This window comes from Erithacus rubecula, assembly GCF_903797595.1.
Source record: "Erithacus rubecula genome assembly, chromosome: 9".
Lineage (NCBI taxonomy): Eukaryota > Metazoa > Chordata > Aves > Passeriformes > Muscicapidae > Erithacus > Erithacus rubecula.
This window is the reverse complement of record NC_136660.1, coordinates 34,032,680-34,048,952: the sequence shown is the minus strand read 5'-3', so window position 1 is coordinate 34,048,952 and position 16,273 is coordinate 34,032,680. Positions and strand designations below refer to the sequence as shown.

At 45.6% G+C, this 16,273-nt stretch overlaps 1 long non-coding RNA gene across 2 annotated transcripts; it reads right to left on the bottom strand.

Moving 5' to 3' along the window:
• Positions 1-1,603: 1,603 nt before the first annotated feature.
• Positions 1,604-4,035, bottom strand: LOC306805354. Of its 2 annotated transcripts, none has more exons than XR_013775189.1 (3): positions 3,870-4,035; positions 2,259-2,393; positions 1,604-2,049 (listed from the first exon to the last, which is right to left on the bottom strand). It is a non-coding gene; the product is annotated as an uncharacterized lncRNA (long non-coding RNA). The 2 variants fall into 2 exon arrangements; XR_013775190.1 differs by having other exon boundaries at positions 1,604-2,046.
• Positions 4,036-16,273: the final 12,238 nt, after the last annotated feature.

The following is a 16,273-nucleotide window of genomic DNA, read 5'->3' as shown; positions in this document are numbered from 1 at the left end:
GCCATGGGACACCTCCCACTGTCCCAGTGCTCCATTCCCAGTGTCCAGCCTGGCCTGGGCACTGCCAGGGATCCAGGGGCAGCCACAGCAAATCTGGGAATTCCATCCCAGCTCCCAGGGAACAATTCCTGCCCAAATCCCATCCAAATCAACCTTTTTTTTTTCTATTAAGCCATATTTCAGCATTTCAGGGACTTACCATTCTTAAGAGAACCACCCTGTTCTGGAAGCCAGAAGATCAAAATTTCACTTCTAGGCATCAACGTCTCTCCTGAAATAATCCAGAATTGCTGACATTTGGAAACACACACACACAAAAAAAAAAAATTAAAAAAAAAAAAAGCCATTTTTTTGCAATGTGGATTGCTAGTGGGGAAAATTCAAGCTGTGCCAAGGGAGACACAGGTTGGATATTAGGAAGAATTTTTAAATGTAAATAATAATAAAGTATTGGAATGCTTTGCCTGGGGAGGTGGTGGAGTCACCACTCCTGGATGTGGCACTTGGTGCTGTGGATTAGTTCAGGTGTTGGTCTGGGTTGGACTCTGTCTTGGAGAATCTTCCAACCTGGTGATTCTGTGACAATTCTGTGAAAACAATTCCACTTCAGAGTAAAAAGGAAAGCACTGGAGCAAAATTCCTGAGGGGAAAAAAGCAAGAAAGCAAAAATTAAAAAACCCCAAAACTTTTCCCAGCCAAAATCTCCACCTGTTTTCTGTTTTTCCCACTCACAGAGCAGCTCCTTCCTCCCTGGGATTCCTGCCTCGACCTCCAGGAGCCAGCCAGGAGGAGAAAAGTGGATTCCAGTTAATAACTCCCTCCTTGATTGACTCAAAGCTCGTTTATAGGAGGAATATTCAGCAGCCATTTCAGGAAGTGAAATGAATTTCCCCTGGTTTCCCCATCTGGAGTCACCTGGCTGCTCAGGTAAGGCAGGTAACGCCGAGCTCTGCTGCAAGAATCAAACAACATTAAACAGAATTACCAGGGGTGCAATCACAGCAAATCAAAGCCTCTCCAAGGCCCCTGCAGGGTGTTTAACCAGACACCCCACGAGGGCAAACAGATAAATTCAGGTTTGAACAGGCAGCGCGAGGGACGTGTCGGAGCAAAACGTTTGGCCTTATTTTTAATTTAATTTAAATGTAATCCTGGAGATGAAGAGCCTGGAGGCACCCAGCACAGCCAATGAAAGCTCACAGGGTGATGAAATGCTCTGAGCACTCTGAAATCTCTGCTGCCCAGCACCTCGGCTCGTCCGAGGAGGAATTTTTTTTCAGAAGAAAGTTGCGTTTTCGCCTTTCATTTTTTAAAGAGTGTTTTCAAAAAACCCTATTTCTCTTTGGCGAAGGAACCCTTTGAAGCGGCCCAAATAGGCTTTGAAGTGAAAATAGAGGAGTCATTTTGTATTCATGCACCCCTTTTCCCTCTTCCCCCCCTCCCAAAAATGAAGGTGTAGAACTTGGTGAAAAATTTATATCCTGGAACAGGCGCCTCGTGACATCAGCGGCGTTCAGGGGAACAAAACGGCACAAAAATGGAAGTGGAGAGAACTTGGGGTGCAAATCAAAGACCCTGGATGGAAATTCTGCTTAATTAGTGCAGATGAAAAGGCACCAACTGGAAGGCAGAAGGCTGCAGTGTAGGAAATTCAGGAGGCATTAATGGGCTGGTGAAAATGTCGCTCTTTGGAGCTGTCAGCCTCGCTTAGAAAGCTAAAAAATTTATTAAACCTCAGTGAATGTTGCTTTTCTCAGTCACAAAGGCCATTAAGAACTCCTGGAAGTGGTGGGTACCACACAGTCCATTAGCAGCTGGATGTTAACGCTGTTCTCTCCCTCCTTCCAACCCCATAAATGTATTTCTCTCCTCTAATATTTCCTAAGAGGCTCCTGTGGCACAGATTTTCCCTTGCACATCGTTCCTCAGCCTCAGAACAAATGAGACTGGCTGGTCTCACTCAGAAACTAAAAGTTTTCAGGTAGTTCTCAGCGGAATGATGAAAAATCCCACAGGTTCCAGAAAGCAATTGGTAAATACAGGCTCCTGCTTCCATAAAAAGCAATTTATTAAACACAAATGCTCGGCAATGTGAAGTGTTTTACTGCTGCAAATTCAATACTGCTCGAAACACACTCTGAAGTCAATAACCCGGCAGTAAAAGCAGCAGCACACACACAAATGTCTCATCTTATTCCACAAGCCACCATTTTCTCCCACACAAAATTCCCATCAAAACATCAGCTTCAAATTCTTACCTGAGCTGTCCAGCGGAAGGAACAGCAACCTGGCTTTTTATTTTCACTTTTTTTTTTTTTTTTTCTTAATAATTCCTCAGCACTTAAATCCCTTTTCATGTATATTGGATGTTTAGGAAGAGGGGAACAGTCTTCCTGGGAAAGAAAAAAAAAAATCACACAAATAAATCATGCAAGAGGAAAGCTCATAAATCTGCATTTATATTGGAAGCAAAACTGAACTCACCAGAGGTGATTTACTACCTCTAATAATGAATGTGACTATTGGGTCCTTAGATTTTCATTAGCGAGGTGAAAGAATTTATTTTATGTGCAAATATTTAAATACTTGTAGAAAGCAAATGCAAAAATATTGCAAATATTAAGCCTCCAATTACTTCGAGTTATGTGAAAATTCATTGAAAAATAATTTCCTGCCCGCAGAAAAATAGATTGTCAAAATCTGGGGTTTCTGCTTTGCCAGGGAATCCGAGGGATTTGATGGCTTTGTTTGGAGGCTGGGTGAGGAAATGGAGCATTTCCCACAGAAATGAGCAGGGAGCAGGACAGGACAAGTCTGGGGATCCCTTGTGAATCAGGGAATTAAGGTTGGAAAAGATTTCAGAGTCCAGCCATGGCCAAGGCCAGCACTGCCCCATGTCCCAGTGCTGTGAAATCCCCCCAGGGATGGGCACTCCAAACCTCCCTGGGCAGCTGCACCACAATTCCTGTGAAAAAATATTCCCAATATCCAACCTGAGCCTGCCATGGAGAATCCTGACCAAATCCTTCCTCAAAAGCAGCACAGCTGTGACTTGCTGATGGTTGGGAGGAGAGGGAAGGTGGTTTTGTCATTTCCTGAAGGATTCCAGGATGGGAAGGACATGGAAGAGTTGGATAAATGAGGCCACGAGCTTGATAAGAGAACAGCAAGTCCTTCCCCATGGAAATGGGCTGGGAGAGCTGGGGGTGCTCACCTGGGCTGGAGAAGGTTCTGTGCAGCCCTCCCAGGTCTGGGGGGTCACAGGGACCTTCAGCAGGAGCTGATGGGACACAGAGAATGGGTATAAAGTGAAATTTGGCTGGGTTTTGGGCAGGAGTTGTTCCCTGGGAGGGTGGGATGGAATTCCCAGATTTGCTGTGCCCAAGGCCAGGTTGGACATTGGGGCTGGAGAACAAGGACAGTGGGAGGTGTCCCTGACCATGGGGATGGCACTGGGTGGGATTTGGGGTCTCTTCCCAGCCCAAACCTTTCCATGGTGGAGGAAGATGAAGGAGAATCACAAACACCCTGAGCTGCTTCACAAAATGAACAACAGCGATCCCAAACGTCTGCAGGCAGAAATTCCCCAAGTTCAGACAATTCCCTGCAAGACAAAGCAGAAAACCCCACAAATGTTCTCATTTCATTTCTGTGCTCACACCACAACCACCAGGACACACAAGCCCTTTTTTATTCCAGATGCAAAGTTCTGGTGATTTGGAACCACTTGAGTTCAGCTCAAACCAAAAATAAAATAAAAAAATCTTAATGGCAAAGAAAGTTCAGCTCTTCCCTCTCATCACAGGAGGATGAGAGAGAATTCCTGTTGGGTTTATGTGATTTGAGTTGATCACTCTGTGCCTACTTACCTTAAGCAACCAGCTGTGATGCTGCTTTATTTTTTCAGAGCTTCAATAAAGGAAATGCTGCAATTTTGTAAATTATAGCCCCACCATCGATAGCTGCACTTCCAACGTGCTTATCTTATCTCGTGCTTAAATCAAATCAAACACTTCCCTTAACAGCAAGCCCTGCAAAAACCTGACAGGACAAAATGCAAAATGCAGAGGGGAATGTGAGATGTGATTTAAGCTGATTGCAAAAGGCACTTGCCAGAGGTTGATGTGAGAACAGGGGGATCAGGGGTTTGTTCCAGCCCTCCCCCAGGGGTTAGCACAGAATTCCATCAGTTCAGCAATTAGGGAGGCAGATTTCCATCCCCAGTTCCCATCACTGCCTCACGTTTGGGTGTATGACAGAAATGGTTTGTGTGGGAAGGGGTTTAACCCCCCCAGTGCCACCCCTACATGGCAGGGACACCTTCCACCACCCAGCTGCTCCAACCCCAATGTCCCACCTGGCCTGGGACATTTCCAACCATTTTAAACTCTGAAATATGATTTTAGAAAACTCAACTCCTCTCGAATTTCCCAAAGAGTGAAGGGAGCAACAGGCACCTCACCATTCTCAAAACCCTGCCTGGTCACAGACTCGTATCCAAAATAAATGTTGGATTTTATGCTCACCTTCCATTAACTGCCAGGAGCACCTTAACTGGGATGAGCTCCTGTTTATCCATTTTAATTGGATATTAAAGTGTGTTTTGTGGCTGCAGCCCAAACATCAGTGGCATATTAACTTACAATAGCTTTAACAACAACAAGAAACCCAGCCCACCGTTGGCACACGGGCAATTATTCTGCAATTATCCAGAAATCACATTACCCACTAATTGTCTGACAGGTGCCTAATTGCTTCTCTAAATAGGGGGTGAGGCTCTACCCCTGGGTTTTCTCCATTCTTTTGCTTGACCACCTTTCCTTCAAGCACTGAAAACACGAAGCAGCAAGAACCAAGTTTTGTTCTGGTTTTTGTTTGTTTGTTTTTAGGTTTTTTGTTTTATTTTCCCCAGCCCTGTCCTGGGCAATCCCCAGCTCGGTGCCACTTACCTGGGGACAACCTCCTGCTCCTCAGGGCCCAAAAACTTTCCCAACTTTGATCCTGAAGCATCCATGGTCAAATTCCAGGAGGTTTTTAAGGAGATGGGGGCTGGGAAGGGAATTGGATGTGCCTTGGTGCTCCTGGAGTTTTTTTCCAACCTTAATGATTCCATGCCTGGCACATTCCCTGTGTGAGCAGAGTAAAACCTCCCACACCTGCTCCAGGTGGAAATGATCCCATTCTGAGCACAGATAAATAAATATCTTTGTGTGTGTGTAATTTATCTCCTCTAATCTGAAGATTCTCCTTTTCCCACGAGGAAAAAGCTGAGTTAGAGAGACACACACATGAGGAAAGGAAGAGTCTGGCATCATTATCCTCACCAGCTGTTTTATCCTGCAATCACAGCCTGCTTTGGGTGGGAAGGGACCTGGAATTCACCTTGTTCCAGCCCTGACACCATCCCAGGGGCTCCAGCCCCAGTGCCCAGCCTGGCCTTGGGCACTGCCAGGGATCCACAGCAAACCTGGGAATTCCATCCCCACCTTACAGGGAACAATTCCCCAAATCCCATCTAAACTCACTCAGCTTGAAGCCCTTTCCTGGAAGGCTCAAGGTAACCAAGGAATGGCCATGACACAAACTCTTGAATTCCATCCCAGCCTCTCCCCACCCTCCCAGGGAACAATCCCTGCCCAAAATCCCACCCATCCCTGCCCCAGCCATCCCCTGTGTCCTCTCCACATTTTTGTTGGCTCATTCAGGTGCTGAAAGGCCAAAATCAGCCCAGAGCTTCTCCTCTCCAGCTGAACCATCCCAATTCTCCCACCTCTTCCCCATGACAGAGGTGCTCCAGCCCTTGGATGAACTCATCACGTTGGAGGCAAACATTTCAAAAGAGCCTTAATGAGGGAATCAGAGGATTTGCAGGAATTAGCTGAAGGGCACTCGGATTTCTTGTTAAGAGCAGCAGCTTTGTGGGAATGTCACAGAGTAAATAGCACAGCAAAGCATCATTACAGCAAAATTAATTCAATGCTACGTTACAGCACATCTCATTTGACTACTGTAAATCTCCTTCTGTGCCTCCTAGTAGTTATTTAATGAAAAACAAGCAAAAAATGGTGTATTGCTCTCATATCTGTCCCTGCAGCTCCCAGGAATCCGAGTGCCACTGCAGCAATTCCCATTCAAACGTGACAAAAACGCCATTCCTGCATCATTGTGGGAATGATCTTCATCAATCCTCCTGCAGCCGCTGCAAACACAGGATTTGTGCTTCTTATGCCAAATAAATCTTAAATATTGATGCTCCGGCAAAAAAAATTCTCCCCTTAAACACAAAATTAACTCCCCGAGTCCTCATTCAGACAATTGACACCTTCAGTGATTGAGGCCAGACAAATCCCAGGGGTAAACAGAGGATTGGTTTCATGGAAAAGCTGTCGAGAAACAGCTTTTGATAAATCTCAAGTTTTCCAAGTGGCCTTGAGCTGATCCCTCATCATTGTAAGAGCAGGAAACACAAACAAGATTATTTTGCCTGTGCCTCCTTATTGTTGTATTTTAATGCTTACCACTTGCAGCTTGTAACAGATAAAACTCCCCAATTTAAGGATGAGCTGCCTGAGAAGAATCCTGCCTTTTGTTGTGAAACCTCAGTCCTTCCAGGCTGTTAAATTACCCTGATTTATGCACAGGGGATCTGCTGTGTTCTGTGGCAAGCCAAGCATTGCCCAGGCACACAGCAGCAGGAGCAGAGTTTATCCTCAGTTTTGTTTGTTTTTTTTTTCCCTCCTCCTGTACAGTTTGTCAAGTCTCTCAAATTAAGTTTTACACAAGATGCTCAATTTTTGCACAAAGAACTTGTCTGGAGCCAGGCTTTAATTGCAGCACTCCAGGATTTCCTCTCTGGGAATGCAGAGTGCTTTTAATGAAAACCAAAAATTGGACACCTGACCCAAGACACTGGGGGGAAAGAGCTGGAAAAGGGTCACACAGCCAGCAGGAAAAAAGGGAAATACAGAGCCAAGCACAAAGGGAATTCCTCTTTCTTATGGGATCATCCTTCATTTCCCAAGTGAATAAAATCCCTGCTGTAGTTGGGAGACCATGGGCACCTTCAGACTGTGGGTGAGAAGGAAAATTCCTCACAGGAACAGCCTGGATCGTGGCTGGGGTGGCACTGGGTGGGTTTGGAGGTCCCTTCCCACCCTTTGGAGTCAGATTGGGATGAGCCTTTCCAGAAATTTATCCATCTTCCATGGAAATTATCCACAGATTCACAATGTGCAACTGATTTCAGCTGAGACAAAAAAAAAAAAAAAAAAATTCTTATAAACATAAAATAAATTTGTGCCAAAACTCTTTCATACCCAAACTGGAATTTTGTGAGCTGTCCAACATGGGCCTGAGCTCCAAGAAAATTGCTGTCCTCAGTAAAAGGATTTAAATTGTGGTGAAAAGTCCTTCAGCAAACGAATGCCAGGCCCAGAAGACAAAACCAGAATAAGAAATTCTTCACCTCCCATGGCTGAGGACAGTGAAGGGTCTGGACAGTTCTCAGGCATTGAACCCCAACCCTTTAAGAGATTGCCCTGAGCAGCTCTCCCTAATTCCATCTGCAGAGTGCTGAGGGAAAAGCTCCAAAAACAGATGAAGGGATTTGAAAGCAGCACCAAGAGCAAGATCTGCAGGGGTCAGAACACTTGGTTTATCAAAGAGTGGTGAAAGGGGCACTTTGATCACAGATTAAGGAGCCAAAAAGGATTAAAAAAATACTGCTGGAGTGAGCCCTTCAGCCAGGCAGGAGCAGGGATCCATTTCCAGGGGTGAGAGGGGAAAAGTGCCAGAACCACAGAGGAAACAGCAACTCTTGAAGCAAAGCTGTGAATAATTAATGACTGGAGAAAATTACCAAAGGTTCTCGTGACTGCTGCACTGCCAGAGGTCTTTAACACATGGCTGAGGTGGTTTTTTTAACAATAAATACTCCAGCTCAGCCAGAGCTGCTGCACTGGAATTAGCTCAGGGAAATCCCACAGTGCTGGGCACTGATCAAATCCTGACTGGGATTGGCCTCAACCCCAAACAAAACCCAAATTCCTGCTCATTTGTTTTCAATACCATTGGAAAATATATTAAAAAAAATCCAGGTAGAATGTATTTCCATTAAAAAATGTCATAGCTGATGGTGCAAAGAGCCAAGGATCTTCTCTGCTGCTGCCACAGGAGCTGTATTCTCTTTTTTTTCACAAATTCCTACTCCAGCTCTGCCCTGTTCAGAGGGTCAGAGACCAGAGCTGGTCCAGCCTAAGTAACAAAGACAATTAACCAAAGTAACAAAGATAATTACCATGGTGAGCAGCACTGAGGTTGTTGAATTATCTTCTCTCCCAGCAGCCCAGCCAGGCTCTTACTGGTTTGGGAGCCCCTTTTGCTGGTTTGGGAGCCCCTTTTCCCAGCCCACCCCAATTCCTTGCCCTTAATTTATTCATTAAGGTAATCACTGCTGTCATCTCGAGTGCTCCTTGCAAACAACCATAAATTATCCCCAGATTTCCCCTCCTATAAATCAGGAGCTCCTGGGCTGTTTGGGGCTCTTGTTATCCACATGGAATCCCTGGAATGAAAAGCAGAGGAACAAGTGCTTTGCCATCACTCAGTGACTTCATTTTCCCCCTGTGGGTTCTAAAATTGGTCACTTAAACAAGCACTGGTGCTCCTGATTTATAGGAGGGAGGGTTTGGCCACAAAGATATTTCATCCGTGGGCAAATCTGTTTTATTGCCAGCAATTTGTCAGGTTCCTAAAGCTCTGCCAAGAGCTGTTATTGATGGGAGAAGGCAAAACCAGCAAGGAGAAGCCAAAATTTTGGCATCACGCACCAGAAAAGTCACAGCAGCCATTAGAAAATTGTTGGCTGAGAGGAGAAAATGCTTGGGTATGGATTTGGTCAAAACTCAAAAGCCCAGAAAGGGGTTTCCTCCACCACATCATCCCAGGCAGGTACAAAATTACCACATCAATCCATCAAATCACAGAGTCATGGGGCTCTGTAACTCTTAAAGCTACAGAAATCTGTCTCCATATAAATCTATATATAAATATTTGCATCCCCAGGTCCCCAGTTCTGAGTCAGACCCTTCCTCTGCACCTCCACAGGGGACTCAGCCCCTCCCAGCAGGATCACCCTGAAAATCAACAAATCCAACAATCCTGTTATTAGCACTGCTCCCCTAAAGAGGAAACACTCATTATTTACAGGATTCAATCACTGCAGGCAGGGTTGGACCCTCCTCTCAATATTCTCTTCCCATTTCCCCAATTTTTGGGGCAACCTGTGGAGCAGCAGAGGGAGAGAAGAGTGCAGAGGTGAGGGGGGAAGTTCTGCAGGACAGGGGGATGAGAGGAGGTGGCAGATTCTGGCAAATTGGTGTTTTCTTCTGCCAGATTATCACCCCTCACATCAATTAAACTGATAATTGGAGGGGCCATTAATTACAGAAGCAGCAGGGCAATGCTGGCAGGTCATCCCAGTGCTGCTGGGCAATTCCTTGCCTTGGAAATCAAGATTTGGAGCTACCTGTGAAGCACAAAGATCTAAACTCTATTAACTCAACACCTGACACGTTGTTTATAAAAGATCCTGAAAGCTTCATCCTTTATTGAAAGCTTGCTGGAGAGGGCAGTGCCCAAAGAGCTGTAAATCATGGTGTTATCCATGGAAATGGCAGGAAATAAAGGATGTCCTCACCCTGCCCACATCCCTCAAAGGCAAAGCAGCAAAGATTTGTTTAAAGTTTCTTGCCCAGCATAACCCAAAGAAACCCCACAGCACCAGCAATAACCAAAGGCAGATTTACCCCCACACCCTTTTAGACAATTAGGGAAATAAGAATAAGGGGAATTAACCCAGAGATTCCCTGGGGAGTTCTTCAGCATCCTAATTTTTGCAGCATAGGGATAAGAAGTGGTTCTTTAATTGTCATTAATAACTCTCTCTAAAAACTGCAATCCTTTGATGAAAATCATCCTGAGTGAGCAATGGATTCAGTTTCCCCTCCTTACCCAAGATCAGGAGTTAAGCAGAAGGTTCAGTCGGTGTGGCCCTTTCTTGGAATAATTAACAAAAAAAAAATTAGGAACTTTAGGAATTAGATCTTAACAGATTTTTACTTAAGGAGGACAGAAAAGTGAGCAGAGAGCAGCTGATCCCAATTTGGGAATCCCTTGGGAGGGTTTGGGCTTTGGGAAAGCCTTTGCAGGCAGGTGGGAGCAGAGCAATCCACCCATTTTCCTGTCAAATCCAGGCAGGATCTTGGCTTTGGGTGAGGACAGGATTTCACCCTTTGGGCCACTGAGAGAAGAATTCCTCCATTTTTACCAAGTTTCCACTTTTTAAAATCATTTTCTAAGCCCAAGAGGTCCCACAAACAGCATTTCCCTGTGACTGCAGCAGCAAACACTCCCTGGACCAGGTTTGTCTGGTAATTCCAAGCCTGGGCAGAAAATTCCAAGCCTGGGCAGAAAGGCCAAGCTGGAACAGTCCCAAAATTCTGCCCCACTCCCACCAACCTGTCCCATGGAAAAAACCAGCCAAGCAAGGATATAATGGTGCAGTTTTGCACTGCTCTGAACAATGCAAGGTCAGTTTGCAGCATTGAAAATGGCACAAACAACAATAATAACCCAGGAAGAAACACAACTGACATTTAAAAGGATTTGATTGATGCTATAGCCTGTGGGGAAAAAATCATGGAGATTCAGATGGGCTAGGAATGCTGCTCTCCTAAATAGAGACTTTGAGACTGAAAGGTTTTCATCCTGGGAGGGGGGAAAAAAGGAAAAAAAAATAGATAAAAAAAGTCCTTGGACTTTTGTTCCTACAGAACAAGAGTATAATCCAACCCAATAAAAAAATTTTTAAAAAGTAATGTTATTGAGGATGCAGTTTCCAAGTTCTAAAAGCCATAATGCATCCTGGCTAGAAAACAAATTTTCTCCACAGTATTATAGGATTTGAGAGCAGGAGATTTTGTCAGTGGATTTCGCATGATGAATCAGGGAAATTGGAGCCTGAGCCATCATTACATCCCCAGGCATCTGCAGGGAAATGGGAAGGAAAGGGGAAATAAAAAATGGGAGGAGCACCTCAGGAACATTCAGGAAATCAGAGGAATGTGGAGTGGAAATCCAGCAGGAGTCAGGCACCACAAAGGGAAAAGGAAATAAAATAAAGTGGAATCAAAGAAAAGAGCTCTGGGTGTTTAGAGAGATGTGACAAACAGAAATCTCCAGGAAATTATTGAGACTGAATCTGGAATAACTCCACCAGCAGCTGCAGCACCAAATGTGCCACATCCACGTGGAGTTGAAATCCCTCAGGGGTGGGGATTCCACCCAGCTGTGCCAGGCTGGACAAACCTTCCCAGGGGGGAATTTCCCCAACCCTCACCTGCCCAGGTGAGCAACCCCAGTGTCCCAGCAGAGCTGCTCCATCTCTGAGCATCTGGTGCCTCCTCTGGGCTGCAGCAGCTCCAGGTCCCTGCTGTGCTGGGGCTCAGCTGGGCACAGGGACACATTCCCCCCTGCAGACCATAAAAAATAATATTTTAGAAATTATATTTAAAATAATATTTAAAATAATAAATAAATAAATAAATAAATAAATAAAAAAAATATTTTAAATTATATTTTTCAAAATGGTATTTTTATGTTGTTACAATGAGAACAGAAAGCTGCAGGCACTTCCCCTCGTGCCTGGCAAGAGCAGCTCCCTAAATTTCCCAGTTTCTCATCCTCTCACTGTGCAATAAAAGTGGCTCAGCCTGGACAGGATATTCCAGAGCTTTTAAAGGAAAACAGATGCCTGAGCATCCCTCCAGCACAGCAACACTCCATCTCTCTCACATCTCACTGCAAGTCTTTGGGGCAATATTTCCATGCTAAAAACCTTGATTTTCCTCCTGCAAAGGCAGAGCTGGTGTTGTTCTCACACCAGCAGTGACTGGACAGAAGTTGCAACCCCAGGTTTCAGTGCCTCATAAGGACACCTAGAACTGCACAAAATTATTTCTTTTCATTTTACCCACAGAGAGATTTGTGTGTTTAGTCACAGCTGAGGTAGGGCAGCCAGAAAAATTCCCTGTATCACCCAAAAAAGCATTTGGAGCTGGAGATGTTTGTTTTCATTTTGGAGTGATAAATACAGAGAAAAACCAAACTGCATCTGTGAGACACAAAAAAGCATTTCAGACAAAACTTGAAGGTTCCTTCCAACCCACCCATAATTTCATGGTCTCAGGAGCCACAGGACAGAGGAGTAAGAGGGGATTTTATAACCTTACACCATCAAAATAATATAATTAAATTATGAATGAATAATAATGCAATTCATGGCTGTGAGAGGCTGAATTTTACACCAGCCCCACCACAACACCCAGCCCCTCTCCAGGCTCCCAAACCACCCAGGACTGTTGGAGTTCCCTTTTAATTTTGGCTCCAAGCAGCCTGGGAAGGTCTCTGGCTCTATTAATGGCTCTCATCTATCACTTAAGCCCAGAGCCACTTTCCAGCAGCCCTGTGATCAGGGAGGAAATGATCCTGACAAAACAACTTTGTTTTTTATGGCTTTCTAATCATTTTGCTATTGTGGAGTTGTGGCTGCAGTGAGAACTCTGTGATTTACAAGTGATTGCTGTGGGTAGGGGATGTCACATCCAGTGGCACCTACACAATTTAATATTTATGGGGGTGTTCATCTATCACACAGCATTTTAGGGAGCTGCACGGGCTTGATGGATGAATGTTGCCTGCTGGAAATGAGCTTTTCCTTAAGGATCACTGAATTATTGAGGTTGGAAAAGCCCTGCAGGAGCAGAGTCCAGCCTTGGATCCCACCCTGTCCCCAGCCCAGAGCACCCAGTGCCACCTCCAGGAATTGCTGGGGCACTCCAGGGATGGGATCCAACCCTCCCTGGGCAATCCTTCCTGAATTAATTAATTAATTAATAAGCGATTAATTCCTCTGGGGATATTTCCTTAGCTCCACTGGAGCCCCAGGATCAACACACTCATGTTTTACACACAAATGTGTCCCCTCCCATTCCAGACCCTCTAAGAACCAAAATCAAATTATTAACAATCATGGGAAAGGCTGAATTCCAGAGGAGAGACCTGAGTGATTGGATGAAAGGCAGCTGAGGACACAGTGGGGACCCTGATGGTCACAAAGGGCTTTTCCACCCCAAAGGACTCCAGGATTCCCTGATTCCAGAATCCATCTCCCCCTGTGCATCCAGCACAGCTGATTCCTGGGGAGAGGGTGCCCAGACTGGAGAATTTGGGATGAATTTGTGATAAAGCCAGCAGCAGGGTCAGATCAAACACCCAGGAGGCAGCAGAGGGCTCCCAGAGCTGTGACAGATAAAATGCCCAGATAAATCATCTCCTGAGACAACTGACCTGCAGAGGCACACAGGGAGTGCTGGGGTTTGCAGGACTTTTGAGGGGTCACTGATCCAATTCTCTGACACTGAGAACTGAAATTTTCCTTGAATAAATTCCCAAACCCATCAAACCCTGCACCTCTGAAAATATCTTCATTAAATTATCCTGCATTCCATTAATTACCCATACACTGGAGACAACAGAGAGCCCTTCTATCCCTTTTTTAATGGCAATAAAATGTCAGGGGTGTCCCCAGCCTGCCTGGCACAGGGGGATCCAGGGGTGTCATTCCCTTCTCCTGGGGGTTCCTCCTCACTGGAAATGGGAAGGAGCAGCAGCCCAGCCCTGGGTCCTGGCTCCTGCTCTGCTCCCTGCTGCAAAGAGGGTGGAATGTTTGTTAATGTGCTCAGATGTTGCAGATTCCAAGAGATTTTGGGCCACCAGGCATCTTTGGGGCCCTAAAAAGAGTTTATCCCATTTAAACCTCAGTTTAAACCTCAGCCTGCAGTGAGTCCTTGCCCTCTTCCCTCTTTTCCACGCTGACTTCCAAGAGCTTTTTGTGCTTCTCCATTCCCATCCCTGCCCCAACAGCTTTATTATCCTGACAAATCCCAACAAATTTATTATCCTGAACCAAGGAAAGTTTTCCCTAAGCTCCCACTCCTCTTTTTCCAGACAGCAATTTGATTTTTCACTTGCACCCCCCTCGGTTTTCCTCTGCATCCCCTTGAATTCCTGCTGAGCTTCATTCCATGGTCTCTGATTTCAAATAATTCCTTCTCTGGCTCGATCTGGAGAGGAAACTCCTGGGAGGAGCCGTTTCCAGAGCAGAGTGGATTAAGACAGAGACAAAACCTGCCGGAATTTCCTCGGCGCCGCCACTCCCGCTCCCACTTTTCCTTTTTTATTTTTTATTTTTTTTTCCCCTGGTTCTAAAAAAGGAAAAACTCTGTTGTGATCCCACCACCGATTCCTTTGGTGGTTCTTTTCTGAGGGAGATGAATGTGGATGCTCAGGCAGCCCTGGTGCTGTCAGGAAGTCAGGATTAATTACTGCTGCCAGGAAAACCGCGCTGAGAACGGCACTGATGGATTTCCCTGGATATTCTCTGTTTAATGGCTTAGGGAGTAGCAAACACTCAGAATTATGGAGATTTATGGTGGATTTTTCTATGGATCCAGGCTGGGTAAAGCAGCTCTGAAACCCAGGAGCATCCCAGTGCTCAGCAGCCACTCGTGTGGGAGAGGGGAATAAAAATAAACCTCACGCTGAAAGCTGGGTTAAAAATTAATCAATATTTACAGGGGAGGGAGAAAAGGGAAATGGAACCAATCAGTTCTCTGGGTTTGGTGGTGTTGGAACACTCACAGACCACAGTTCAAACTGTGGGATGAGGTTCCTCCAGTGAGGGAATTCCAGCTCTGGGCATCCTTCAGGGCCCCTGGAAGGTGCAGAGACACAAATTCCCAAAGCTGGGGGAAATCAGATCCCACAAACATTCCCTGAGACTCTCTGAGCACCACATCTCACCCCAGCTGTGGCTGGCACAGGGGACACCACCATGAGACTGAGCAGCCCAGTGGCTTCAGCTGCTGCTGTTGGAAACTTGTTTCCATCCATTTCCCTGAAATTAGAAAATGTAGGAGATCAGGGAGAGAGAAAAAAAAAAAAAAAAAAAAAAAAAAAAAAAAAAGTAAAAAGAAAAAAGATTCTGTCCTAGGAATGAGGAAACAAATCTCTGATAGAAAAAAAAAAAAAAAAAAGTTATCTCTTAATGAATAGTGAAGTCTTATTGCTGCAGCCTGCTACAACTTCAAGGTTTGCAGCAGAAACTTCTCCAAGGGAGATAAATATCCCATTAAACCAGCCCTACATCCCAGAACTCCTGCATTTTAAAAGCACCCTGGAGGCCAGAACTTGCACAGTTCTCTCTGCAACTTCTGCTCTCCTCTGAAGCTCTGTCTAAGAAGAAAGGCTCTTTCTACTCAGGGTTCTTGTGGCTTCACACAGGCTCCCAATTTTGGCAAAAGAGGCCTTGCAAAGGAAATTCTGAGGGATGGGGGGATTTGCTGCAGAAAGGGAACATTGGGTTTGTTGATGTGAATCCTGCTGTAGTTCCATGTTCATCCCAGAATCCAGATGATTTTGGGTGGGAAGGGACCTTAAATCCCACCCAGTGCCAGCCCTGCCCTGGCAGGGGCAGCTCCCCCTGACCCAGAGTGCTCCAAGCCCTGTCCAGCCTGGCCTGGGACACTCCAGGGTCACTTGGACACTTCCCTCAGCCCTGGGCTTGATCCCCACCCAGGGCAGGACCTGCAGCATCCCAGAGATGGGCCTGGGATGGGCAGTGACACCCCAGAAACTCCTGGGCAGGAGCAGCCCAGCCCTGGCTCCTGCTCTGCTCCTGAATGTTTGTTCATGTGCTCACATGCTGCAGATTTCAGGAGATTTTGGGCCATGAGGAGCCTCTGGGGCCCTAAAAAGTTTCTCCCATTAAATCCTCAGCCTGCAGTGAGGTTACCCCTCAGAACTCCCTGGGTTCTGCAGGAACCCAGATTTTCATCCCCTTTTATCAATCAGATCCCACAAGTGCATCTTGTTTATAGACACTGCTTTTCTTCAAAAAGCTCCAGAGCTTAATTTTGCTTTTCATTCCGAGCTGCACAGGCAGAGTCCCCAGAGATTCATTAGTGGCACCAAGGAGGCTCTTCCAGCACCTGGCACTGCTGAAGGAGGGTGGGGGAATTTATTTTCCAGTCCTTCCCAGGGTCCAGGCAGCACCTCAGAGATGCAGAGCTGCAGTTCTGAGGATTAAATTCGGTTTTGTTTACTCTTGCTTTATAAATTCCAAAAGTTGTTTGAAATCCTACCACGGTTCACT